Source organism: Cydia fagiglandana, chromosome 25 (genome assembly GCF_963556715.1).
Source record: "Cydia fagiglandana chromosome 25, ilCydFagi1.1, whole genome shotgun sequence".
NCBI classification, from domain to species: Eukaryota; Metazoa; Arthropoda; class Insecta; order Lepidoptera; family Tortricidae; genus Cydia; species Cydia fagiglandana.
The window spans coordinates 7782374-7800168 of NC_085956.1; the positions used below are offsets into that span (position 1 = coordinate 7782374).

The 17795-nt window shown below is 37.6% G+C and overlaps 1 protein-coding gene across 1 annotated transcript in view; it reads right to left on the reverse strand.

Moving 5' to 3' along the window:
- Positions 1–15287, reverse strand: part of LOC134677020 (PTB domain-containing adapter protein ced-6) — a 152842-nt gene extending 137555 nt beyond the window's left edge. Inside the window, exon 1 of the mRNA XM_063535436.1 lies at positions 15007–15287. The gene's annotated coding sequence lies outside the window, so the exon portion shown is untranslated. The remainder of the gene's footprint in view (positions 1–15006) is intronic.
- Positions 15288–17795: the final 2508 nt, after the last annotated feature.

Here is a 17795-nt window from a genome sequence, read left to right on the forward strand (position 1 = left end):
TATAATTGCATGAATTCTATAGTAATTTAAATTGTATTTTTCTTAATTACTCGTAATGCATGTTAATTATAAGATGTAATAATGTTTTGAAAAGATGTGTCCCGCCGAGTTTGTTGCCGGTCCCATATTGGGATACCCTCCTCCAATTGAGGGGGGATTTAAATCTTCTCGGGGCAGAGGTGTACGGTTGGAGCCGGTAAATTTATTTGACGTTCATAAGCGCATTGTAATATGCCTACTTGAATAAACTATTTTTTATCTTATCTTATCTTATCTACCAACATTCAACAAGATTCTAACCATACCCCCCCTTCCCAACCGTACATACCACCATTCCCATTTAATAAACCGGTCCATACTGTAACAGCACCACCTTCTACGTTACGTTACTCCTGTCCGCGTTGCAGAACAAACGATCATTCTTTAGATATTTGTACAAGTAAAAATATAGTATGCTTCCGCTGTGGCAAACAAAATGTCACTTTTGCAAAATGTACAGTTTGCCATAAATTTCCAAAAAACGCATAAAGGAGAAAAGTAACTTAAATAAAACTACTGCTACAGAATGGAACCAATGGTTAAATACCATTAAATTATTTATGTCATCATACAATACTACATCAGCACTTTTCACTCAAAATCCATACGATGAACGACCTTATGTCAACATCCAGACAAATAATTTAACTTTATATGGCCTCTTAGACAGTGGCAGTGCTTTAACTATTTTCGGAAATAATTCCCATAAAATTCTCTTATCCCACAATTTTACCATAAATTACGACCATAAAGTCGTAGGCTCTGTAGCCGACGGCTACCCTATATACTCTATTGGTACAATTCAACTACCAATTTCGTACAAAAATATTGTGGCTATTATTACCGCTCATGTTATCCCTACTGTAAAGCAACCCTTGATTCTAGGCACAAATTTTTGGAGAAAATTCAATATAGCTCCCCACATATTACCTGACATAACGTCATATTCTGATAAACATATAGATACCCTAGTTATTTCCACCTGCGACCAACACATCACTAATTATGACAACCTTTCTGAAACTCAACAGTTAATTTCAGATACTATTATTGAAAAATTTAAAAATATTTCAACAGAAACCAAACCCTTAGGACGAACCCACCTCATTGAACATCACATAGATACCGGTGACCATCCACCAATCAAACAGCGATGCTATAGGCTTTCTCCAGAGAAACAAAAAGCTTTATGCAAAGAAGTTGATGAAATGCTAAAGCTTAATGTTATCGAACCCTGTGAAAGCCCATGGCTAAACCCTGTCATAATAACTCCTAAAAAAGATGGAACGTGGCGTTTTTGCATCGACAGCCGTAAACTAAATTCGATTACGCGCAAAGATGCCTACAAACTCCCACTCATTTCTGACATTCTAGATAATCTAAAAAATGCTAAATATCTATCATCGATAGACATAGCAAAAGCATTTTGGGAAATACCCCTACGCCCTTCTGATAGACCTAAAACTAGTTTCCATGTACCCTCAAAAGGCATGTACATGTTTCGCGTAATGCCTTTTGGATTGACTAATGCCCCTGCTACCCAACAACGCTTTATGGATGCGTTATTCCCTTCTGAAAACCTCGATAACTCAGTATTTACCTACTTAGATGATATTATCATCATAAGTAATACTTTCGATGAACACATCACTTTACTTAATAAAGTTTACCAAAGGCTAGTACAAGCCAACATTACTATAAACTTCCCCAAGTGTTCATTTTTCAAAAAAGAACTTAAATATCTTGGTTACATAGTTAATGAACACGGCTTTCAAACAGATCCTGACAAGGTTAAGGCAATACTTAACATCCCACCTCCCACAACTCCTCGAGAAGTTAAAAAGTTCCTAGGTACAGCAAGTTGGTATAGACGCTTTATCCCCGATTTCAGCACAAAGGTTGCACCACTAACTAAACTTACCTCCACTTCCAAAAAAGCACCACCATTTAAATGGACATCACTAGAAGACAATGCCTTCAAATCCATTAAAGAAGCTCTAGTCTCTACCCCTGTTCTTGCTTGCCCAGACTTCTCAAAACCCTTCGCAGTCCACTGTGATGCATCCAGCTTCGGCATCGGTGCCATGCTGACCCAAGAATTTGATGGCGTTGAGAAACCCATTGCTTATATGAGCAAATCCCTAACTGGTCCCCAAAGAAACTACTCAATTACAGAAAGAGAACTCTTAAGTGTCTTACTAGCCCTAGAACATTGGCGTTGCTATCTTGACAACGGCTTAAAGTTCACAATCTACACAGACCATTCCGCATTACAATGGTTTCTCCATCTAGATAATCCAACCGGACGTCTAGCCCGCTGGAGTATTCGTCTATCTACATTTAACTTCGAAATTAAACATAAACGTGGTAAAGATCATCTAATCCCTGACGCTTTATCACGCTTTCCTTCAGTAGACGTTATTAACTACAATAGTTCCAATACCAATGACGACTGGTATAATAATATCTACGCAAAATGCAGTTCTAACCCCAACACCACTCCAGATTACATAATACATAATAATAAATTATACCGATACTCAAAAACCCCTTCGTTACTCCAATCTGAGTATAATTGGAAAGAAGTTATCCCACTAGAGTACAGAATACCCATTATCACAGAAAATCATTCCACCCCAACTTGCGCTCATTTCGGAACATTTAAAACATACAATAAAGTTAAATTGAAATATTTTTGGCCAGGAATGTACAAAGATATTTCAAATTTTATTGCCAAATGCGAGACTTGCTTAGCTTGCAAACACCAAACCCAACTAAAACTTGGCCTAATGGGTAAACCTAAGCAATGCTCTCGACCCTTTCAATGCATTTCAATAGATTTGATCGGCCCCTTGCCTACTACACTAAAACACAACAGATTCATCTTTGTCGTTACTTGCTGTTTTTCAAAATACTGCCTCCTCTTTGCGATTAAACGTGCTACGTCATCAGTAATCGTTCATATTCTAGAAAACCTAGTTTTCCTAGTGTACGGAATCCCACAGACCATAATTCTTGACCATGGTCCTCAATTCGTTAGTCAAGAGACAACGGATTTATTCCACTCCTATCAGATCCCAAAAATACACTATTGCGCAATTAAATGCGCCCAACCAAATCCCGTGGAGAGATATAATAAAGTTGTTACCACAGCAATATCCTCATTCATACAGGATGACCACAGGAATTGGGATATCAACCTACATAAGATACAATTTGCTATTAATACTTCCGTAAATGAAACAACGAATTATACTCCTTCTTTCCTTGTATTTGGTCGCGAATTAGTCACATGTGGATCAGCATACGATAAATCTGATCTCACAGATGATATTATATTCGCGCCCAGAGACGAATACGCTGATAATCTTGGTCTTCTCCAGCCTGTCTTCTCCGAAGTACAAGCCCGTCTTTGGAGAGCGCACCAAACCAATTCTTCATCGTATAATAAACATCACCAACATTTCGAATTCAACGAAAATGACATCGTCTGGAAACGAAATTACGCAATTAGTAATTCTCCTAAACACTATTCTGCTAAACTTGCACCCAAGTTTATTAAATGTTCTATCCTAAAAAAAATATCACCCTTAGTATATGTCCTACAAGACATGTCCGGCAAAATGCTCGGACGATGGCATATTAGAGACCTTAAACCTCTCCCCAAAATTCTAAAATAAATAATATACTGTTTTTCCTTAATTAGATTCTTATTTGGCTCAAACTTAGCTACTTTTCTCCTAAGCTCCTAACTTGTAAAATATTGTATATAATGTTATACATTTATAATTATATCTCATCCCCATTATACATTTCGGACTCATTACATTTCGTACATACCTACTTAGTACGAATTTATACGTTCATTTATACTATTTAATTTATATAACGTTATATTACGTTCATATAACGTTATTCAAAGCTAACTCTACCAGAGTTAGAACAATACTTATTTATATATTTCTTCCCTTGACATAACGTTCATATTTACGTACTTAGGTACATACGTACCGTACAGTACATTTATTAATTCCATTAAGGAATTATCTTATGATATTTTGTAGTAATCCTACATTCCATACGGCATTATTTTGTTGAATAAATTTCAACAATCGTACTCTTTGTAGGTACACATTATTGTAGATATTATATTTAGATTCACGACCCCAAAACATACTAACTAAACTTGTATTTAAAAAAATATATAGAAATTTGGAGCAAAGTAGGCACATTTTATTTATTTAAACTTTATTGCACAAAATACAAATAAAATGTACAAATGGCGGACTTAATGCTTAAAGGCATCCTCTACCAGTCAACCATAGGGCTAAACAGAGATGTAATAAAAATGGTGCGAAAAGACAAAATTTTATAGTATTTCTAATCTAGCTTTTGGTAGGAAGTTTCCGGACTGTGGCTACTGGAATTTACGGTATTTCTACGGTATTTCTCGCAGTTTTCGGTTGAAATGACGCATGCCTAAAGATGCGCCCACGCATGTATGCTTCCTGTTTACGTCGGTTAGCCGCATTAAGTAGCTCAGTTTGGGTCATTAACGGGTTTTAAAACATAAACTGGCACTCCTGGACAATATTAGAGTCACACCAAGAAAAGTCTGCAACGATTTTGACAGCCCTCGCAGTGCCAGTGTTATTCCACCAAACTTCTATGAAATCATGACGTATGCACTGCGTGGGTGGCGTGGGCTATCAAAATCGCTGCAGACTTTTCTTGGTCTAACTCGCTTGGTTGCTTGATTACTTAGTTATGATTTTAATAATTAACTAGCGACCCGCCCCGGCTTCGCACGGGTTAACAAATTACACACCTAAACCTTCCTCAAAAATCACTCTATTGATAGGTGAAAATCGCATGAAAATCCGTCCAGTAGTTTTTGAGTTTATTGCGAACATACATAGTAATACAAACACACAAACAGACAGACGCGGCGGACTTTGTTTTACAAGGTGTAGTGAAATTATCTAGATAATATCCCTGCTACGGCCATAAGTACTATTACCTGACGAATCTCAACCTTATTCCAACGAATTAAGGTCCACTGATCAATTAACTGTTAAGTAGGTGTAACCGACTGTAAGGCAACTCTGTCTTCCGCCTCGGCGTGTCGTAACCGGCTTACGTCGCACCGGATACGTTGGGTAATGTAAACAAACGCATTTCGGTACGCACTGCGGTATTAGATTAATCGAGGTATTTGTTAATTAGTCGGGTCTCCTTTGAAGTTGTTACCATGGTTACGTATAGGTAAACTCAGATATATACCGGGTGTGGCTTGTAATATGAGCAAAAAATTAAACTGTAGGCTGTACTCCTCATACTGACCAACATTTGTTCAGCGACTTTTAAAAATAACTTGTGGTTTGATTTTTAATACACTTTAAAGTTTATTCTAAGACGCAATGTATTGCGAATTTTGTTATGTTTAAGGCGTGACAAGCAACGTCAATCACAATGATATGGCGTGGCGATGGCGTCCATTGAAGATAATATTTATTTTGTATGAAAAATAGGGAGTATAAACACTTCATAATTTTTAAAAGTTGTTGAACAAAAGTGTCACCGTTTGAGGAGTACAATCTATGTTTTAATTATTTGCTCGTGTTACAGGCCACACCCCGTATAACTCCGTATAAGATAAGTAAAGTCTAAGAAAATAAAAAACCGGGCAAGTGCGAGTCGGACTCGCGCACGAAGGGTTCCGTACCATAAAGCAAAAAAAAAACGGAAAAAAAATGCAAAAAGAAAACGGTCACCCATCCAAGTACTGACCACGCCCGACGTTGCTTAACTTTGGTCAAAAATCACGTTTGTTGTATGGGAGCCCCACTTAAATCTTTATTTTATTCTGTTTTTAGTATTTGTTGTTATAGCGGCAACAGAAATACATCATCTGTGAAAACATGGGTCAGTATAGAACAATAAAAATTAAAAATCATTTATCTTTAAACATATTTTGATTAATTTATACATTTTCAATTTTATTTTAAGTTTTAATCGTGTGTCGATAGATGGCAGTAAATGTACCGTGACCACAGAATAAATAAGGCTGCTATTTAACTGATCACCAGATTTAATAAAATTTAATACCAAAAAAATCTACTTTACCACCCTAAAATAATGAATGATCACCAAAATTATAACACCATTTTAATGTGAAATGATTACCAATTTTAATACATTTTACTATCCTATTAAAGGAAATGACACCAAATTAATCATTATTAACCCAAAAATTGTAAATAATGACCAAATTTCAAACCCCAATTTAATGTCAATTGATAACCAAATTTTTACATCGTGCTATCCTATTAAATAAAATGACACCAAAATAATCATTGTAAACCTAAAAATAGTAAATGACCACCAAAATTAGAACTCCATTTTAATGTAAAATTATAACCAAATTTTTAAATCGTGCTATCCTATTAAAGCAAAGCAAAATTTTCTAGTAGCATTTCGTTTCTGTATGGGTTGCAGTTCAAACCTAACCTAACCCACTTTTCTAGTAACATTTCGTTTCTGTAAGGTTCGCAGTTCAAACCTAACCCACTTTTCTAGTAACATTTCGTTTCTGTAAGGTTCGCAGTTCAAACCTAACCTAACCCACTTTTCTAGTAGCATTTCTTATCTGGAAGGGTCGCAGTTCAAACCTAACCTAACCCCCTTTTCTAGTAGAATTTCGTTTCTGTGTGGGTCGGAGTTCAAACCTAACCTAACCCACTTTTCTAGTAGCGTTTCGTTTCTGTAAGGGTCACAGTTCAAACCTAACCTAACCCACTTTGCTAGTGGCATTTCGTTTCTGTAAGGGTCGCAGTTGAAACCTAACCTAACCCACTTTTCTAGTAGCATTTCTTTTCTGTAAGGGTCGCAGTTCAAACCTAACCTAACCCACTTTTCTAGTAGCAATTCGTTTCTGTAAGGGTCGCAGTGTTAACCTAGCCCACTTAACTGATAGCAGTACAAACCTAACCTAACATACTTTTCTAGTAGCATTTCAGTATGCCTACCTAAGTTATGCGGTGCGGGGTACGGGGGTTGAGCGGGAGGGGCTGGTAATTTTGGCATCATTTTACTTTATTTGGTAATATGTATAAATTTTTTGGTATCACAGTGGTTTATTTAGGTGAAAATATCGCATTTATTTGGTCTTCAAGATTTGGTGATCATTAATGATTTTTGGTAATCATTCAATATATTTGGTATTCGAATACAATTTGAAGTGCAGTCGTAATTAAAATGGTGGTACATTTGTAATTTTAGGCCTTATTTTTTTGGTGATCAGTAATTTTTTTTGGTAAGCATGATTTTTTTATTTAGGGTACCAAAGTATATTTTGGTGGTCATTATATTTGTAGCCAATAAATAATAGTACTACCGTACAGAAAGGAAACTTCCTACAAAACCGAAGTTTGACAGCGGTTCAGGGTCGAATCATGCTATCCCTTTTTAATACGTGACACTATCCCTTTCGGCTATTTAGGGTTGTCAAAATTCAAGTGATTATCTTATCTGTGGTCGTGCACGCAAAAGGAAGTCAAGTGGTGCCAACCCTAAAAATTGCTCGGAGCAATGCTGAGCCGAGCGGAGCAGAGTTTGGCCGAAGTCAGGAGATTCGCACCCCTGCCGTGACTACAAAATTTACTTTGGCAATAGCCCTCTATACTATGTATTCTCTTTGGTAAACTGATATAAACTGTGATTTTCACACGTTTTTACTTAAATTAACTTAACTCGATGTTTATTTAGGTTTAGTTAGGTTTAAGATGTTTATTTCTCATAAGATTACAAGAATAATCACTTCCTGAGAAATACATGTTTACTCTAACATAATACTAAGGAGAGTTAATAATTATGTATACAAAAATTACAAAGCCAATTTGGTTTTTAAGCGTCTTATATTTCAAGAAAAAGCAAAGATTTAAGTTACGTACACTGAAATAGAATGTCATATCATATTCATATACTAAAGCAAAAAATATGGTTGTCTGTAAAGTCGGTTAACGGACGATAATTTTGCGTGATAACGTCATAAGAAAACATTAACATTACGTTACGTACGTACATTATATTACATTACGTTCCCATGGAGATCTGTCCACAACGTTACCATGGAGATTTGTCCACAACGTGACACTTTTTCGTGCATGCTACCGGTGTTCGCCAATTTTTAAGACGTTATCACATCAAAATGCACCATGTATGTCAACCGGCTAACGTCCTGATAGGGCCTACCGCGAACACCGAAGTTCGCAAATTGCAGGCATCTTTCTCTGTCACTCTAATAGGGTATTATACTTTATTTAAAATAAATTATTTTACACCATGCATGAAATAAAGCACCAGATAATTATTAGAAAAACACACAGAGTTATTTTTAAACACAAGTTCTATTTAATAAATCGGATAGAAATATAAAAAGTAGGGTAATGTTTCATAATAAATTCCATATTAGTAAATCGTTTTGGCAGTTCTAAAAAAGTAACTGATTTGACTAGTAAGAAAATACCCTGTTACGCGATTACTACGCAATATGTACGCAATTTGCAAATTTATCTTGGTGTTCGCGGTCCTTTAATCACTAGACCACCAATAAAGGAATCGCTGTTATTACAGGACATTAATATGAAGCAAGCGTTAGCTATCACGTGAACTAGTTATGAAAGCGGTGAAAGAAGCTCGAGCGCGGCTAGGGTTTCTAACGCCAGGCATGAGCTGGTTTTAATTGACAGCTAATCAAGTCAGGGACCTATTATTAGACCCGTACAGTCAGGGTCAAATATATCGTAAACAAACCCCGTTACAAATTTTAAACTTTATTAAATATAAGAGTATATGTTATATTTTGGAATTCACGGGCCTACAAATCCCGGTCTTTTGATAGGCTTGCGTGGGGATATAGATCCAACACGTAGAGGCCCCTTGGAGAGCTTTAATGTCATGTAGAACGCCTGCTGGAACCCGTACACAGGCGCAACAATAGAACCCATGAACCGGTCGCAGCAGGCATTGGGACTATTGCAGAAAAAGTGAATAGTATATACCGGTCTATGGATTGAAGTTTGGATGGACAATGAGACTGGGCTATTGTAGAGAAGTCAGGACACCTGCCATAACAATGCTAAATACGTTATCGAGGCAGGTGGTGACTTGCCGCTGACTAGATGGGCCCCTGAAACTGTTATATTATATTTATATTATTTTATATTAGAAGCTTTTCTTTTCTCGACTTTAAAAGTCGGTATTTTATCGATGTCCCGCCTCGAGACACTCAGGGAAGAGGAGCCTCGGTTTCCCCAATATATATTGTATTTCCTAGTACTTTAGATAAAATAGTAGTTGTATGGATGGCTGCTTGCTTTTGTAAAATGTGTATGTTTATTTGTGCATCTAATTTGTCTATATATCTGTGTATGGTTTTGGCTACAATACCGGTGGCTCCTATTACTATCTATATTTATATTATTCATATTAGTCTTTATTCATCATTGTTTATTTATATTATATTCTCTTTATTCATCATTTCTCTTAGGCTAGGGTTTTTATAATATGAATATAAAAGTAAAATATAAAAACACTTACAAAACAATAAAAAATACATATAAACACATTATAAAAAACCTAACCTAGGGTGCCGCCAGCAGCGGGGCAAGGCCCAAGCTACCGGTGGTCAGGGCTGCAGAGAGAGGAACCGACGTACTATCCGCGCCGTGTCCAAGATCACCGCCTTCTGCATCTGTCCCTTGATCCAACCACCTAGCGAGAGTCTCTCGAGATGTTGGTCGAGACTCTTCGCTATTAAACCGTTCACTGAAACGACTATCGGGACAATGATCGTCGAATCAACATCCCACATGGCGGTTATCTCGTGAGCCAAGTCTAGGTACTTACTGGACTTGTCCTTCTCGGCCTTCACGAGATTCTCATCATGGGGGATGGTGGTGTCAACGAGCACGGCCCGACGTTGCGGTCGATCTATTATCACAATATCAGGCTTATTGGCTACAATAGTCCTGTCAGTGATTATAGATCGATCCCAATAGAGCGTGGCACGACCATTCTCGAGAACAGGCGCAGGTGAGTACTTGTAGTACGGTACTTCGCGGTCCACAAGGCCATATAGAAGGGCAAGTTGCTGGTGAATAATCCTGGCTACGAGATTATATCTGTGCAAGTACTCGCCGTTAGCAAGATGAGAACAACCGGAAATGATATGCCTGAGTGACTCTCCGGGACGGCGGCATGCCCGACAAATGTCGACCGTACCGTCCTTCAGGATATATTTCCGATAGTTGTTCGTCATCATCACTTCGTCTGCAATTGCACAGGCAAAACCCTCGGTTTCTCCGAAGAGGTCCCCGAATCGTAACCAGTTCACCGACGCGAGCAGGTCCACATCGGGTCCCGTGAGGGCCTTGTAGAACCGCCCGTGTAGCACCTTACTCTCCCATGCCGCCTTGCGATCCGCAGTACTTAGTACCACAGGTTTGCGCCAGTTCTCGTTTGCCAAGGAAAGCGGCGTGAGGTTCCTATCTACTGCCACCACATCACGATGCATCCCACACTCGTTGTTAAGGAAATATTTCCTGAGATTGTACACCTCGCGGTTGTGGAGATCCTTGGCGTTTAGGAAGCCTCGGCCTCCACACTTCCGTGGGATGTACAATCTCATAACTGACGAGCGTGGGTGTAGCATGCGATGTGTGGTGAGCAGTGATCGGACCCTGCGATCCAGGGCGTCCAGCTCGGTCTGAGTCCACCTTAGTATGCCAAAGGAGTATGTGAGTAGGGGCATTACCCAGGCGTTGAAGGCGCGCACTTTGTTGCCTCCTGACAAAAGACTGTTAAGGACTTTTGTGAGCCGACTGAAAAAGCGCTCCTTCACCGACCGTCTAATACCCTCGTCCTCAATACCCAACGACTGTGACATATCAAGGTATTTAATAATATATTATATTATTATTACTCGATGTCGACTGCGAAAATTATAGTCGTTTTGGTACCAAAATTGATGTATGGAGTGAGTACTCTATTTATTCCTACCAGGGATGTTGCGGATGCAGATTTTTTGACATCCGCGGATGCGGATGCGGATATCCGCAACATCCCTGATCCCTACTATATTTCTCTATGCTTATAATAGCCATATGCAGTTGGTAACACGGTGTTTTTGTAACTAGTTTTATTTGACGTTTTTGCGAGCCGTTTCCCACCAAACTGGCTTTTGCATCAGCTTTTAAATCTCGATAAAAACCACTTGTTTGCTTCCTAGAAACATTTGGCTGCAGGATACCTACAATTTTAAACGTCAAACTTCTATGCCATTACTAAATAACATCTGTACTATCTGTGCTATCAAAATCGTTGCAGACTTATCTTGGTCTAACTGACCAACTTATAAATAGTATGTACCTCTAGGTATTTATATAAAAGTAAACAAACAATCTGTAAATAACATTTATTGGTAAACCAACCAAATACGAAACCGCCTGGATCAGTCACTGAACGACTTGACTTTAACCTACATTATTTGATCATGTAACGTTTTTATCTACCCCCAACTGGCCTAAGGAGCCATTTGAGGGTAGATTTTGTTTACTTTTATTTAAATATGAAGGCTCTTTCTCGCCATCATCAGTGTCTCCCATGATACGTAGTACTAAGGGCGTTGGTACTCAAATTTTGTAAATTTTGTAAAAGTTGGTAAACGAATCTTCGTATGAACGAAATATGTTGTATAATTATCAAATTACAAAAATAATGTTACAATTATCTTCAATCAGGTGACTAATATAGATGGCGCCACGTTGGGGGGGCGCTGTCAAATACATAAAGTGTCATTCTATGGAACTTGCTAACTATGCAAACAATAGTCACTATAGTCAGACCGTGAAAAGTCTGCAGCGATTTTGATAGCCCACGCAGTACAACTAGGGTTGCCAGATGGTCGGGATTTGACGGGATTCTCCTGATTTTTAGCATGTGTTCCCGATTCCCGACAAAGTGTAAACTGTCCCGAAAAACAGCTTCACGTTTTAAAACAATAATTTCAAGTTCCGAACTGTCGTCGAGCGAGCTGACGTAGTGCCAATAATGTGAAATATAATTGTTGTAATACAATTACTTTAATTTGAATGTTTTTTTTTCCCGACTTAAGTCCCAAAATCCCGAAAAATTTCTATTGTTTCCCGATAATAGCGCCTTTCGATCTGGCAACCCTAAGTACAAGTGTCATTTTAAACGTCAAACTTCTATGAAATTATGACGTATACATAACAATTACACTGTGTGGGCTATCAAGTCCGCTGCAGACTTTGTTTGGTGCAAGTATAGTAAATTCATCATTCAGAGACAATTTCAATATGGCGGTTTGTTTAGGTACATAGTTAACAAGTTCCATAAAATGACACTTTATAGTTATTAGTATGTACATAATTTTAAACAAAAATAAACAACGTTTGGTTGGTAAAAATCAGCAAACACCATACTTGTATTGTATGCTAAGGGTCTACCGCGAAGCACGTTCGACGTGTAGCCTCCCTGTCACACTTGCGTACAAATTTACAAGTGCGACAGAGAGGCAACACGTCGAACGTGATTCACGGTAGTCTATTCTTCGAAAAACGGTGTAGCCTGTTTTCGCCATTCATAACAGGAAAGTACCAACAACACCTAAGTTGAACCTTAAGGCTTTACGATAAGGTTTAATGTCAATTAAAAGCATTGAAGACGCTAACATCACCTAAGTAACCTAAGTTGAACCTTAAGGCTTTAAGATAAGGTTTAATGTCAGTTAACAGTCTTGATGGTACGTGAAGCGATTGAAATTAGGGAGCCATGGAATTACAAACTGAATGAGATGATTTCGTCTTCGTGGAATTGAGCGATCAGCAAAAACATGAAAAAAACCGGACAAGTGCGAGTCGGTCTCGCCCACCGAGGGTTCCATACTTTTAGTAGGTATTTGTTGTTATAGCGGCAACAGAAATTCATCATCTGTGAAAATTTCAACTGTATATCACAGTTCATGAGATACAGCTTGATGACAGACAGAGAGACAGACAAACGGACGGTGGAATCTTAGTAATAGGGTCCCGTTTTTACCCTTTGGGTACGGAACCCTAAATGCATCCACCTTCAAACTATCCAATGTCGTAAGTATTGTGCGCAGGCCGATTGACAATCCTGATGTAAAAATTAAATCAAGACTACCTACCGTTAACCGACCAAATATAAAACCGCCTGCAGTGTTGCCAACTCGGATTTTGAAAAAATGCTAGACTAATGTCTAGATTATGCCAAAATTATGCCAAAGATTTTTGTAACACCTATGCTAAATTATCACTTGAAATTAGACACTTAAAACACATACTTTTTTCAAATTTACCGCCTTTTTCTACTGACAAGATCTGCTTGACCAACTTTATATAGTCCGTTGACGTCCATCCGTTCACAAAAGTCAAAATTCATATGAAAATATGAACCGCATAAGGCGATGGCGCATATTGTTGCTGCCAAGTTGGTGCAAACTTGGCTTAAACTAAACTATGCAAAAAATATGCCAGATGCTAAATGGAAAATTTTGGTGCCAAAGCGAGTGAAAATATGCCAGATCTGGCATCATTTATGCCAAGTTGGCAACACTGACCGCCTGGATCAGTCACTGAACCTACATTATTAGATTATGTAATGTTTTCATCTACCCTCAACTGCATGGCTTAATGAGCCATTTGAGGGTAGATTTTGTTTACTTTTATTTAAATACCTAAAGATGCAGAGTATAGTCTCCGCTAAGTCCGTGGTTTAGCTTACTTTAAACCCGTTCCGACAGCCTGACATACAAAGACACATTCAACAGTGTTAGCTGTAACCCGTTCTATGCCTAGTGAACAACTTGTAGGTATGTAGGCACAAATGTTTTATTCAACACGGTTAAATAGCTGGCTCCTACTACTTATCTTTTGAATCTATTTGGGTCAAAAACATTCTGTGTTCGCGTCTTTCCTGTAGACATACACAAGAGTTAAGGGCTATAAAGGTTAATTTTCTTATTTAGCCTTTATCCACGTGAAAAGGTCCTCCTTTTATTCAGAGAACTGTGATAAAATCATTACTTACATGCCCACAAGCTGTTAACTATTGCCCACAGGAGAGAAAAATGTACAGTACGCGAACACGCTAGTTTTCTCTCCTGTGGGCAATAGTTAACAGCTTAGTGGGCATGTAAGTAATGATTTTATCATAGTTCCATCAGGGGTTCTCCACCTTTTTTGCATCGTCCCCTCTCAGTGAAAAAAAATATTCATATCCAATTTAGTGTTAATATAAATCCTAGAAATTGTACGGTTTTTCTCTAGCTAGGTAATTATTATATTGTGAAAATAAATTCATAACAACAAGAACATATGTTAGGTAGTGTAGTTAGGTTAACTACATATAGGTAGGTACCTACCTATATGTAGTTTTAGTGTAGGTTGCTAGCTTTGTTTGTTTTTTTGCCACATTCTAAAACCTACATGCTTTGACGGTTTTTTTACGATTAATAAATAAGGTGTCAACTATACAAACATTAATATATTCAGTATGGTATTATAACTTGTTTATTTAATATATCTTTATTTTTTTACCCTACATTTCCATATATAGCAAAACAACACGGAAACGCTTATTGTTTTTAAATAAGCAATAACGTTCCTATAAGAAATTAGTACTACCGCCATAAAAATCAACTCAAAAAACTATTCGTTTTCTAAATTAAAAACTTTTTAATCGTCCACCGATAGAGTGGTACTTTATGGTATCAAAAACCTTTGCTTAACATAGACGCCCGCTTGCGTGTACAGTTTTAACATTTCCAACTTGATAAAACACCTTTCGTCGAACGAAACGCTCGAGCGAACCAAACGCTTAACCCTAAGTGAAAGCTGTTAAAAAAGGTCCCCAACTCACCTGACTATTATCCGATTTCACTCCACAAAGATCAAAAACCACTTCAAAAACTAAAACTTGGCACAAAACAAAGAACCACAAGAGAAAAGTTAGCTTTATGTAACTGCTGCCTAAAACTTGTTTTTCTAAGTTTTCGGACGTTTTTTCAAAGTTAAACTCACTTGTAGTTAGTTTATCAGTAAAACTGCTTTTTTATTAATGTTTTTTAAGTGTTATTTGAGTGTTTAATTTGCGTTTGAAGAGTTGTTTTAGTTTAGCGTAGAGGCGTGCAACGGACGCGGCTCCCCGCACTGTACTGGTAACTCCCTACCTGTTTGAATGCTATGCAATGTTACCGCTCAAGAAAAGGCTATACAATTAACAAACATAACCTCACTTTCTAACTTAACATACCTTTTCAAACCACAACCTTATTTCAAAATCGTAAGAGCGAGTTTAGTGCTACTATTGTTTGTAATAAGCAAAATTAAATTTGTCTATAGGAATAATCGTGATAAAATTACAAAGGAGTATTTATCGCTTTGTACCTACAAGAAAAAGAAGTAATTGTATGAGAATTGAATGGAAAAAAGTTAAGATTTTCACACGTTTTAATGTCTAAGCTGTGTTGATAAGTTAAAACCTTAGGCGATTAGCCAGCCGTTAATAAAAATCAACTCTTTTGTCTGTGTCTTAAGGTTCTTATTTTTAATCTAAATCTTCTTTAAGTGAGATAAAGGACAAGAAAAGTAAAAAAACAGAAGAGGTGATCGCATTATCTTGACTAATGTAAGTAGATGTACTGTACCTACTCAAATGTATAATAAAGTCAGACCGTAAAAAGTCTGCAGCGATTTTGATAGCCCACGCAGTGCAAGTGTCATTTTAAACGTCAAACTATGAAATGATGACATATACATTACACTTACTCTGCGTGGGCTATCAAATCCGCTGCAGAATTTTATTGGTGCGACTATACTAATATGTAATGGTAGAGAATGCATTAAGTCCGCCATTTGTACATTTTATTTGTATTTGGTGCAATAAAGTTTAAATAAATGTCTTACTATTTAGGGCGGAGTATTATTTTAGCTTAGGTATTTATATTAAACAAGTGTGACATAAAACAACACTTTTTCTATGAGCTAAGTAACCCAAATAAACATATTAAGACGATATCTTTGAAAAACCTAGTCCTTACCTCTAGCCGCCCATACGTTAAACCTCGCCAAGCAAAATGATATTTTATTTTGTCAACACAAAGTTCAAATTAGAATGGAACAGGAGACCTTTTTATAGGTCTCTGGGCGGCTAGAGGATATAATCGAAGTACAGACACATTATATACAGACGCGCGTTGAAGTTGTTTCTTCTATGAATAAATTTCTCACATAATAGTACTTACCTATAAATTAAAATGATGGGCTATCGGCTATAAACACGAACAAAAGATAAGCACTCCCGTGTAAATAAAAGAGACACGGCGATATTTATAGTTACTCGCCCAGCGGTGAGCTATAAATATCGCCGTGTCTCTTTTATTTACAAGGGAGTGCTTATCTTTTGTTGGTGTTTATAGCCGATAGCTCATAGCTTACTAGCTCGCGGTGGGACCAGTGCCTTATGAAGGTTTAATTCCGTTAGTAAGTGTCGTTGTGTATCAAACATTACTAGGGTGCATTGGGGTAAATGCGAAGGCGGGGTAATTCCGAAACTGGCAAACATCTACTAAACTAGAAACTAGTTCCCGCCGAAAGATGTGATCTCCACATCATGAGATTGATGAGCAACTCTACTTGCAGATAAGTAGACCTTATTTCTTACTAGTCTCTGGCAGGATTGTCAATGTTATGAATGTTATAAACAAGCTAAGTAATAGCAATTTTGGAAACATTGACGCGTTTGGGTTAACTTGTTTTAAAATCCCATTTGTAATCAGGGCTAAGGATCAACAATCCCATCTTATTCTAAATGCGACGCCAATTAGGTACCTACATTTTTATTTTTATATGTCTTGGAATGTAAAAAATGTCAATATGATGGTAAACTCGTTTTAAAACCCTTAAGGGTAAAAAAAACGGTATCGTCTTGGGTCGTCCCATTCGTTTTTCGTCAAGTTCTTAAATTAGTCCTATTCTGCTTTCGTCACTCATTCTACATTCGTTCCAATCGTCGGTGGTTTTCAATGTAGAATGAGTGACGAAAGCAGAATAGGACTAATTTAAGAACTTGACGAAAAACTAATGGGACGACCCAAGACGATACCAAAAAACATAATTTTGCGTTAGGTTAGACGGGTAAAGGATGACTCACGCTAAACCGGGCCGGGTCCGGGCCGAGGCGTCAGACATGTCATTTCCTATGACGGCGGCTGATCGGTGATCACGTGGTGCTTTCCATAGAAAACGAAGCGCCGGAAGCTCCGGCCCGGTCCCGGCCCGGTCTAGCGTGAGTCATCCTTAACGCAAAAATGTTTGGAACTCCTGGAATTAGCTATGTAGTCAGATCTCCGGCAAATGGGCATTTTCTATTTAAAGTTGTACCCAATTTTTAATTCAATTTTAGATTTTGGAATATTTATATTATTTCCACTCAGGATCACGAGCTTGTTCGTATAATATGGTAAATACAAGAAAAAAAGTGTCCCCAAAATTATATAATAAAACTTTTTTTGTCCGTTTTGTTACGGTCATAGAATGTTGTATTGAAAACCGTAACCAAACGGACCAAAAATTTTGAGGGACACGTTTTTTCTCAGTAAAAATGGAAAAAGCTCGTGATTCTGAGTATAAATGATATAAAAATTCCCA